Below are 12,476 nucleotides of genomic sequence, written 5' to 3'. Positions count from 1 at the left end.
CCTTCAGCAAAGACCCAAAGAGTAGAGAGCTGTCTGCTCTCAAATCTAATCTAAACTAACAGAACAATTTTTCTTGTGTTGACACATGGTTACATAAAGTACACATTTAAATCTCCGCATTAACTCTGCAATAGGATTTTTAGAATATTTAATAGCAAATACACAGAGGCATTACAGTGCTGATTATATCATAAATGTGTGTGCTTTACTGCAAGTGTTGATATTATATGCTGATTTATCTAATGTGTATTTGCACATTCAATTAGCCTAGTGTGTAGTTCAAAGCCTGGTATTTGGCCTTTGTACTAAAATAGAAAGCAATGCAAGCAGACCTAAATCACACCAGATAATTAATGTGTGTGTGTGTGTGTGTCTTTGGTGTTTGGAGACAGACAGACAGAGAGAGAGATTTGTTCTCTATATTTGGTGTGTATAGCATACTTCGGTGTTTAAGATGTCCCTGTGTTGTACATTACTGTATATAAGGACAGATATTTCTAGATATTAATTGTATGTGTGTTTTATATTATAAGTGTTGTGGTCTGTGTGAAGGTGTGGAGGAGAGAGAGTGTGTGTGTGAGAGAGCGAGAGCGAGAACGAGAGGGAGAGTGTGTGTGTGTGTGTGAATGTGTTATCATAAAAGCCGGTCTGGCAGAGGATGAAAGCTGAACCCCTTCCATTAAGACCAGCTGAGATCAATGCCTTTCTCAGTCTAATGATGTCATTACAGGTCGGGTTTACAGCAGCTCTTGTGAATGTGTGTGTTTGTGTGTGTGTGTGTGTGTGTGTGTGTGTGTGTTTGACATCTGACAAGGTTTCTCTCTCATAAAAAAAAACCCAGGGCTTTTTGATGACGAGAACAAGTGCTGTTTTACAAAGACCTGCCTTGTGCTCTGGGCCATGAAAACAGCCGTCTGTGTCTACGGGTCTGTCTATTTGGAGTTGACATTAAATGGTTTGATCCAGGGTCACCAGCTTTTCAGTGTGTGTGCCATGGGCATCAGTATGTGCAAAACACTCTTACTGCTCACAGACATCATAAACTACTAACAATTGCAAGGCTTATTATAGCTGAGAAGACATACACCTCTTGAGATGAGACGAATAACAAGTTGATGTAAGACAGGTCTTAATTATAATGAATTATTGTTTGCATAGTGAATAGTCATACATATTATTTACAGCTAGTGTCAGAATGACATATTTACAAACAATTCTATTTGCCTGCAAAGTAAGTTAAAAGTAAGATGAATGACTGTTCAGCACATCATTGGGTAGGCAATATATTGGGTGCCACCATGGTCAGCTGACAACACTGGCCTGTAGAACTCGCTATTCTACTCGCTAACTACTGCCCTGATTTTAAATAGCAATGCAACTGATCTCAGCTGGTATTCTGGCTATAATGGAGTGGTATGGATATCTGAGTGACCACAACAGGGCTGCCAACTTTTCAAAAAACTTTGGAGTGAGATTTAGTGGGGCCAACCAAAATTTTGCTGCGGAAATTTTTGTTTGGCTCATTCAGCATTATACCGTACAGTAAAAAAAACGTACATCAGTGGTTCTCAGGTGTAGGGACCAGGCATGGACGGATTATGAACTTTCGGGCCCCTGGGCCCACATGTATTAAAGTAATACCTCCCCCAGAATTTGTTTGATGTGATTTCCTGTATTCTGGTGCATTTTGGTAGCTTAGAAATCTAGACACACCCTAGCGGCAGCAAATTACAAATTATAAATTACATTTGCTTCCAGGGCTAGTCTAGCAACTCTCCGTTGGCTTGTGAGCTCGCTCCCAGAGTTAAATGAACATTGGTATCAAAGGGATCTAGCCTACTACTAGGACCATGGGCGTCGGAGGCATTGTGAAAGTGGGTGGGACATTTCAGAGGGGGTGTATGGGGGTCCTCCCAATTTTTTGGACTAGATGCAATTTCCTGAATTCTGGTACATTTTAACAGGTTATTTAGATACTTCTGTATAACAAAATAAAGCCAGCCTACGAAATTAATAAAAAGTAAATCATGCATAATTTAAAAATAACTCAATAGGCTCAATTGTTAAATGTTAAAATACCTCCCCAGATTTCAGTGCCCATCAGTCCCAACATTTAACAATTATTTAACGCAATAAGGTTTCCATTACAGCACCGCAGACGTTCAATGAACGCATGAAATTCCAACACTCTTTCAACTACATGGAACGTAATAGTGATCATCAAATACCTCCCCAGATTTCAGTGCCCATCAGTCCCAACATTTAACAATATAATCAAACAGTCCAAAAGTAAATTAAATATCAAACTAAACCGAAAATGTCATGCTTTTGAAGGCCTACCAGTATGCCGCTCCAAGAAACGCATGTCTCAAAATAAAACTCGCATAAGAAATAAAGGGCTGTCTCGAATACAATCCTGCCCCTAAAGGCCTGTACTTTGTCTTAAGACCCCAGCCATAATTTGAGGATTTACAGTATCTAAGTAGACAAACTGGCTTCAGATATCCAACAGAGTGAATAGAGATTGTGCAGTCTTAGCTGTGGTTAGTGACGTGATGCTGTTAATGGGGAGTTTTACATAGCCTAGCGTAAACCTATATTATTATTATAAAATTATTATTATAAATTATTATTAATTATAATAAATTATTATAAAATATAATATTATTATTTATTTGGCGTACCTATAAGGCTTTTTACCTTATCAAAAGTGAGGGGGAGGACTGATCTCTTCAACACTGCGGGGGATTTGGCGCTTGTCACTGTGTGTGTGACAGAAGAGGAATGGGAGAATGCGTGTAAAAAAAAAAAAAAGTTTATGCGTGATTTACGCGCAAATGGGAGAATCCAATGAAAATGACGATGAAGCACTAAACAGATGCTGAAAACAGCACTGGTATTTCGCACGGCAAAAGTGGGGGGGTCCAAACTAACAATTTTAAAAAGTGGGTGGGTGTTTTGTAAGAATTTAAGAAATGTTATCCCATATTTTAACTTTTAAATGCATCAATCAGGTGCACTTTCAAAATAAATTCAGAGGTCAGACTTGCTTATTTTTATGGAAATATTTGTGATGTAGCTATTTTGCACTTCAGAATTATAACCATGCACACATAGGTGGAATAGTTATGGTGATATTGCAATAAGTTCACAACCACAAAAACATATGCTACATTTCACAGTTCAGAAATGTTCAAAAATGTGTGTACACTTCAGCACTCCATGAAATTATGCAGAAGTGGTCACCTGTGTTATTCAGCTAGTTTATTTAAGATAATATATTGGTCATTGTAATGGCCATAGCCTATAGCCTACATGCTATTCCTTTTTCAGGATGTACTCATATCTGCATGATGTGAATGTTTGCATATGGCTTATGTCAGGCTTGATATCAATATGTGTCTCCTTATTTGATTTTCTTCATATTTTTGCAGTAATGTCACTAGGAAGCATGCCAATATAAATGTATCCATGTATCTCTGTAATGGGATTGGCTGGAACCTGACAATATAAGAACCATGATAGTGGGATAATCTATGGCTGAGCAATTTACAAAAATGTATGTAGGCCTACTGACAAATAGTTTACATTAGAATACATTATAATTTCGCCCCAATGAGGCTATGTAGAAATGTGTTGCAATTTCAAAACCGGATTTCTCAGGAACCACTTATTGCACAGAGGCATGCTTTATATCCTCGTATTCGGTACGGTTTGCTGTTTATTGTGATATTGGGTTGGCCATGTGTTGTGTGAAGGGTTAGTGAAATATTAAACCGAGTAATGGTGTGCACTGTGTGCAAAATGAAAATATGATTAGCCTAAATTGCACGTCGGTTCAAAGATTCCGCACGTTCACCTGATGTGTGATATCCTATGTATAGGTTTAGTTTAGTTGAACCTCATCTGCCAGGTATTTGACCTACCAGGTTGACACTTCAGCGTGAAAAATACTCAATAATACTCAAAGCATAGCCTACCTGAAGCCGGGGAAATGCGGGGGGAATGCGCTTGGGACGGCTTCTGAAGCATCGCAAATGAGAAAATTTAGAAGATTCCACAGACAGGGGGTGCTCTTGAACCCTCTCACCGTCTCTGAAAGCATAACCGTGGCTCAACAGGTAGATCTATAGATAGGCTAAACTAATTTTTCAGGCATCTGACCGACCGGGTTGACACTTCAGCGTGAGAAATCGGAGGTGTGGCGTGTGAGTGTGTGAAACCAGGGGGTCAAGAGCGTGCCGATTAGCTTCGGCATGTTAGCATACGCCATTTACAAATATGGCGCTGCATGGAGCATTTGGAACCAGCTCCATGCACGAAAATCCGTGTTGGGCACGAGCTCTCATGCGCGTACATGTTGGTGGGCGGGTACCTATCCGGCGGCTACAGCCAAACGTTATTCAGTGCGTATTTCTTGAGGAGCCAATGAGAAGACGTGCATATTGTGGTTTATCCATCATTTGACAAATAAAGAAAATTGTATTGATCTTGTTTCGTTGTTGTTTGTCCCGAACAAACATAGCCTAAACCTGATTAAAGACAATAAATTACACAGCAGCGGCATAAAGACCTTGTCTCGTTACACCATGGGTCTCCAACACGTTGCTCTCAACCTATAGCCGCCCCCTTTGGAGCTTGCCAGAGGCTGAAGCACTAGGCTACTACATTTAAACACAATTATTGCCGCGAGGCATTCCAGCCTACGAATTTAATAAAAAGTAAACCATGCATAATTTAAAAAAAAAAAACTCAATTTAGGCTACTTCGCTATGCAATAAGGTTTCCATTAGAGCACAGCGCACGTTCAGAATGAAGGAAAGGCCTTGCCTCGCAATAAACAGCTGGAAATTCCAACACTTTTTCAACTACACGAAACTTTACAGTGATCATCAAATACCCTCTAGATCTAAATGCCCATCAGTCTCAACATTTAACTATATAATACAAGTATGCCATCATACGATGTTGGACGCCTGGCGATGCTCTGGCCGTCTACTGTGCCTCTGACACCGCTGCCTCATTTGGATGGTAACTCCACAGGTGAGCGCGAAGATTGGATGTCGTGGATGCGCAAGTAAACTGTTTTTTTGCTGAGTCCGCAGACAACATTCTCTTTAACGGTTACTTCACCATCTGCGGTGTACAACTCAAAGTAAAGACACATTTTAGATGATTTGGGGACGTAATTGTCCGCTCAGGCTGACCGTTCTGTGCGTTATCTTCAATACTATCTTCAATAATATTGAATATCTTCAATATTATTTTCAAAACAGGGTGGCTATTGAGGGCTCTGGCTCCAGTCATTATTGTGGCTACTGGCTATTATTGGCTGGATTTGGTCATGGGCCAACGCTAGAATACGTTTAGAGCACCCGCTATGAGATGGCAAACAATAAAATAAAAAACAAACCAATCATAGACTGTAAAAATGCGCTACACTTGGCACTAAAAACCGAATAGTTTATTTATAGTTCGACTACGGATACTTCACGTCATGTTCGAATGCATATTTGCAGCAGGACAGCAGACAGACCGCTCTTAGTTAGAGCCGCTGTTATCCAATGAAATTAAGTTGCGCTTCAGGGCGACTTCACTCGGACTCCATGCGCGTTCCCGAGCAACTTTTTCTTCTTCTTGTTATGAGGCAAGGACTTTATGTGCATTATCGACACCCTTTTACTGGAGGACGACTTTCTTTTTACAGAATATCCAGAAATCGACATTGGTCATTGCGTCATTTCCAGCTTTGTAACTTGGCGCATGGTCAGAGCCGACTGGCGCTGGATCCGAACCCCAGTGTTCAAGATGGCGTTGACTATGAATTGGCCCGATTTACTAGCCTAGCCTCCACCATTCATTTGTATGGAGGGCGGGATTTAGTCACTCTCTCCAGTTATATATAATACCTCCATGTGTGAAACTAATCAAATGCGTGTGTCTCACGGCCAATGCGTGAGAGTTGGCACCTATGCCACAAACTTTTGACCAGTAGTGTATGTCATATCATGGACAGTAGGCCTATGCTTTGATGTAGTGTACTCAACTAAAAACCCCATGTAAAAACTAATGACATTCCCACCGAGCCACCAGCCAAATGCAAGTATTGAAAAAGTTCAGCAAATTGTAATGTCACAGGCAGAATCCTAGCCGTCATTTCAAGTAGAAGCACCACTAATGGATCAATCTTTTCAATCTACAAGGGCTTTGGGGAGAACAAGCAAGCCTACTGTCAAAGCTTGTAAAGCGGGTTAATTGTCAGGGTCAGTCTGATATTAGATTCACACTGAAGGAAAATCCACTCTGGCGCCACGTGGGATGCAAGCTGGCTCGTTTAATCATTGATGAACACGTTGTCGCTTCTGTCTCCTGGCGGCCGAGGACCTGGATTCGAGCCATGAGCCCGTGATGAGATGGGTAATTATTCTCTACCTCTCTGTATTATGCGGAGTGAGGAAAGCGCCGACATTTTGCTCCCAAGCCATGTTTTGTTTCGCTCCCAAAAAATCAAGCTGGGTTGAAAAGGTTGCAGGTCACACAGTTCACACAGGGTAAATATAGGACCTCTTGAAGAGTAAATATAGGACCAGTAAATATAGGACCTCTTGGAGGGTAAATATAGGACCTCTTGAACTGACATAATCTGAATATCTGATATTGAAATTGATGCCTTACATCTGAAACTAACACAAGAGAGACCACCTTGATTTGGCATGTTCAACATAATACAGAGAATTCATTCTTTGCATATTTGGATATATGAAGGCCTAGACTGGTCACACCTGAACAGAAATGACCAGTTTTTGCCAGTCATTATTAAACAGAAAGACACATCACACTGAGTTCAGATTGTCAGTGAGATAGTGGCCCACAAAGGTCTTTACGGAGTTAAAAAAGCAAAGAAAGACGGAACGTGACAGAAATACGGGGATTAGCTTCCTTCATCCGCGTTCAGTGCTGACAGGTACTATTGTGTGCCACACAGCCTCTTCATCACCTGTAGCCCGCAGTGCTCTGACAAGCAGTCATCCCTGGGAGATTAGGGAAGATAACGTCTGGCTGTCTGGATTGGCCAAGCGGTGAATGCCACCACTTTGACCAGTTTTTAATGTGAGCTTTCACCTGGATAGGAAACGCGGAGATGTTATAAAACACTTCTTAAATAGCCAGTTTCATCAACGAATGTAAACGTCTAAGCTCGAAGATTGCAGAAATGTTGCGTGCGTAAAGCCAACTTGATTCAACAAAAAGCCTCTTTGTTCGCACCTGTGAGAAGAATGCTCCATCGTGCCAGTGCTGCATTCGAACTTAAATGGGTCGTAGGCCTCCTCTGTGATTCCACTTGATTAATAAGAGCTCAAACTGGCACCAAAATAAGAGGATTCTTGTCTGAGGATATGTTTGGAATAGGAAAAGTAATTCTACCCACTATAATACACTATAAAATGATGAAGTGTGTGTGTGTGTGAGTATGGTAGCATACGCTTTGCTTTCTATTTGTGCCATAAAAGGGTCAGGACGATACAAATCTTTGAATAAAAGAATGCAGCGAGGTATGTGGGGCAGGGCCAGATAGGCTTTCAGAGCTACGTCTTGGCTCTGTCCAGGGGGGTCTGATCTGATGTCCTTGGTCTGGGGTGACCTGGTTTGGACAGGTGTGTGATAAGGACCCCACCCCCCCCACACACACTCCCCCGCACACACACACACACAGATGGAGACACTATTTGAAAAGACGGAGTCCGGTGACGGGAATCCAGCCCAGTTGTCAGATTTGGCATCCAGTACATTTTTAAAGAGAAGCCTGAGTGTCTGCGCGCTGGCTGCAAAGACACTACATTCCTGATGGCCAGTGTCCTGTATCTGTCCTCTGGGCGTCGTGCTTCTGGACATCATAGACACACTGTTTTATTTGTTTGGGTTGTTTTGTAAACCCTCCACTGTGTAATTGCCTTTTTTATTAAGTTGAAACTTGTTAGGATTCCTAATCGATGACGATGTTGCAAAGACTGAAGGTGTATGAAAAAAATTATCTTACACAAAGAACATTTATATACGTGTATTCATTTAGCAGACACTGTTGTCCAATGACTACATGTCAACTATATTACAAGGGATTGAATTTCCTTGCTCAAGGGCACAACAGTGGAAGCCAGGAATTGAACCGACAACTTTCAGCTCCTTGACCACTACACGACAACTAAATGTATATGTGAACATGCTATGTAATTAGACTGATCTCTTAGCACTGCAACACACTTTAGCTCAGGTTTACCCCTGTACTTCAATGCACCTTCAGTATTTCCTTTATTATTACAGTTACAATTGTTCATGTATTTTCTTATATTTGGTATAATTTGTTGTATTGTGTTGTGCTGTAGTGTGATGTTTGTGAAGTGATGTATTGTGATGAGTCATGTTGTCAAGGCACTTTCCTATCAACTGTGTTGTTGAAATGGCAAATCAACTTAAACTTAACTTAAAACTTAGTATTTTTAGTGGTGCTGCCAGCTCACTCACACAGTGGTCTAGAAACACTCTAATGAGCACTAATCCAACTTATCTTAAACATGACTTGTATCCTTGCAGTTCACATCACAAACCTTTAGAACATTGCTGCACAAGGCTAAATAGCATATCCTGCTGAACACAGGGGACAGATCAATTCCCCTAAAGAAAGGCCTATGTGACTCTAAACCCCCCATGAAATGATACCTAACCTTTGATTAAGTAGATATGGACACAAAGCTTCTCTCCTGACCTCAAATGGAGCCTCGTTGTAGTCAGATTTCAAATGAAGGCGTTTCCTCATTTGTCATCACTGCCACCTATCAACACAATTAAGGAAAATGCGGTCAAACAAGCTCTTCTCTATGGAGCATTTCCACTCTAATAAAAGGAGCATCTATTCTAGGCAGTGCCATGCTATTCTTGAGATTATCTTATATTCTCTGACATAACACAAACACAGGTCAAAAAGTCAAGAATCGCATGTTAGTAGTAGCAGGGACCACATAGATCAGAAAATCCATTAATGCTAAGACTTCATTTATATTGCATTGACACAGGGGAAGCCCATGCCAATTAGAGGAAAGTTACTGAGGCATTTTCTCATGGTAGCCTTGAAGATGTTCTGTAAAGAGATTCGATGTGTAAGTTACATAAATAACATTTTAGAAGAATTTGAACACTCTCTCTCTTTCTCCGTCGCACAAAAGAAACAAACAATAATCTTTACAGGAGAAAAGGCATGAATTTAAAATCCAAACTTAACAGGGTTCCCACTGACACACACAGTGGGACTTAAGCCAACTAAAGACCTCCCTCCCTGCAAACCTTTTTTGGGCTCTTTGAGCGCTCACACACAGACTCTGAAAAGCGAGTGCCATTTACATGACAGAGCTGCCACAGATTTACATTACAGCAGTGCAAATGGCAGCGTTGGTGTGTGTGTGTGTGTGTGTGAGAGAGAGAGTGTGTGTATGCACCACAGTAAAGCAGCACATCTGAATAGAATGCAAACAGATCAGCGGGTGTTGCTTTTACAGGGAATGCGAGCACAGTTTACCCCCTTGACAGCCTGTTTGTGTAGCGCATACATAACACACTCTTGAGCTGTGTGTGTGTGTGTGTGTGTGAGAGAGAGAGAGAGAGTGTGTGTGTGTGTGTGTGAGAGAGTGTGCAGGAGGTTGGAAAGCAGACAGCATGTGGTGTTGTGCTGGAGAAGCTGGCAAAGAGGTGCAGTGTTTGTTTATGCTATGATCAGCTCAGCTGTCTTGCTGTCTTGGTGGCACTGCAGGATGTTTAGATTGTGGAAATCAATTGTGCTGAGCTGATGTATGTATGCTGTGCCCATATGCTTCATCATGGAAACGGGAATTGTCTTGGAAAAAGGGTTTTGGGAAAATGTGAGAGGGAGCGAACTACTCAGAATGAGGCAGAGAGAGTACACCTTTGTACCCTTCCTGAGTAGGAATGTTGGTTTCAACTTTGTATTGAAAATATCATCCATGTTCACTTATAACACACAAAGATAATACATATTTTGTAACATTCTTACCAAACTAGCCAGCAAACAGCAAAGTTAATGCAATCTTTAAGGCTTGATGCTCTTGCTAAGAGAGTCATTAATAACCATCCTAGCTCTGTTGATTATTATCCCGACAAGCCACCTAAGGATGGTTAACACACACACAAACACACACACACACACACAAACACACACCAGACACATGCACGAACACACACAGAGAAAGAAAGAGACCAAAAAAACAATCTGACCTTTCTTCCACCTTTATCCTGTCTCTCACAGCTGTCCTTTTACACTCACACTTGTGCAGACAGGCACACACACACACACACACACACACACATACACACACACACACACACACACACACACACACACACACACACACACACACACACACACACACACCATGGCACACACGCTCACCCACCTCGCCTGTTATCTTGTCTGAATACACAGTGTCTCTGTGGTAAATAACAACGCTGAACAGCCTTACATACAGCTGACACAGTATTAGATTAACATCGGAGTGTCTTCTAGTCGGAAGCACAGCCAGCCACCGAGATCCAGTCATGAGATACAACATTTTTATGGTGCTAATGGCACCCGATCAGACAGAGACATCTGATTTAGGAAAATGTAATTGGGCATATCACGGCCAAGATATAAAATAGAATTTACCAGAGGCACGGAATTCATTAGTGCTAATAGGACTGATCTTCAATTAGATGTTATCAGACATTTTAAATACGGACGGGACATTATCTGCTATTCGTCTTGTTCTCCCTGACAAGTGGATTTCAAGGGACCACTTAGGAGTCCGTCTGACATCCCTGCGGGTGAGTGTGAGTGAGAGAGTCGGAGTTGGAGTGAGCGAAAACCCCCAGCGCAGGTCTTTTAAGTCTTAAATTGCACCGTTTTAAATCACCAACTCATCTAAACACAAGAAGGGAGGTGTGGGGCTGAGTGTGTGTGTGTGTGTGTGTGTGTGTGTGTGCGTGTGTGTGTGGGTAGTGGACAGGACCGTCAGGCTTGTCTCATATTCAGCTGATCAAACAGGACAGGCCTGTCAGTGTCCAAAACTGCCCCCCCCCCATTCTATCCCCCTTTCTTTCTCTCTCTGTCTCTCTCTCTTTCTTTCTCTCTCTCACACACACACACACACACACACACACACACACACACACACACACACACACACACACACTCTGGTACATCCTCATTTCAGCGACGTCCGCGGCTGAGTGCTATCCATCCCGTCGGCTTGCAGACGCTCCCTGCTCCTCGTTAGCACTCCATTCATCTCCCCTCTTTGTTCCGTGGGGGGGGGGGGGGGGTGGGTGCTGGGTGGGAGAGGCCTGAGTGCACCCCTGGGCTGTGTCAAGGATGACCCTCTCCATGGCCTTTTGACCCCCCCTGAGCATCCACCTGGACTGGGGTCAGACAGAGTGAGAGAGGGGACGAGCAGGGAGGGGACCGAATCTGGGGTGGGCAGGTTGTGGAGATGTTGGAACTGCGCCATCGGAGGGCAGTAGAGAGCTTCAGCTGCACTGTTGTGCCGCAGCCGCCATCTCCACAGAAGTGTGGAGAATGAAAAAGGATGTCTTGCTTCGTTCTTTTATATGAGATTGGATTGTCCCTTGTTCTTTGTTCTTCATTTAAGTGTTTTCAAAAGTACGACAATCAATACTCTCTCAACAGAACAAGAAAAAGGACACATGTGAAATAAATTGTTTTATACTTACATGAAGATGAATTGATTATGTGAAGAGCAACTTGATAGAGTAACTAACCAACCTAGCCTCCAACATGACCCATCTATCTAATTTTTTATTGAAATAAGACCTCTCTAAAGTAACAGTTTAAAGGTTCTGTGTATTCAGTGTAACCGATGCCCCTATGTCCTCTTGCTGGGACTGTTTGTGATTGAAACTCAGCCCTGGGCATCTGAAACATGAGTGTTAACCCTTCAGTGTTGGGGGCCTATCAGCTTGTGCATACTTTCCATATGAAAGGGCCCGGTTCAGTGCAACATCCTGTGGTGGCCTTGCATTCCTGCTCACTGTTGACAGTCCAGCGACTCTCTTGCCCTGACACACGGGCCCACTCATTAGAGAGCCAGATAAGAGTTTAGTGGGGTGGGGGTGAAGTGTGTGTGTCTGTGTGTGTGTGTGTGTATTATATGTGTGTATGTATATTTCTTTGTGTGTGTGTCTGTGTGTATTATATGTGTGTGTATGTATATTATGTGTGTATGTATGTAAGTATGTGTGTGTGTGTGTGTGGCACTGGGTGTGTGCAGTTTGTATGTGTGTGTGTGTGTTTCACTGTGTGTTTGAGTCTGTGTGTGTGTAGTATGTATGTGTGTGTGTGTGTAGTGTGTATAGGTGTGTCTCTGTGTGTGTGTGTGTGTGTGTGTGTGTGTGTGTGTGTGTGTGTGTGTGTG

This window comes from Alosa sapidissima, chromosome 20, assembly GCF_018492685.1.
Source record: "Alosa sapidissima isolate fAloSap1 chromosome 20, fAloSap1.pri, whole genome shotgun sequence".
Lineage (NCBI taxonomy): Eukaryota > Metazoa > Chordata > Actinopteri > Clupeiformes > Clupeidae > Alosa > Alosa sapidissima.
This window is presented reverse-complemented; position numbering follows the sequence as displayed.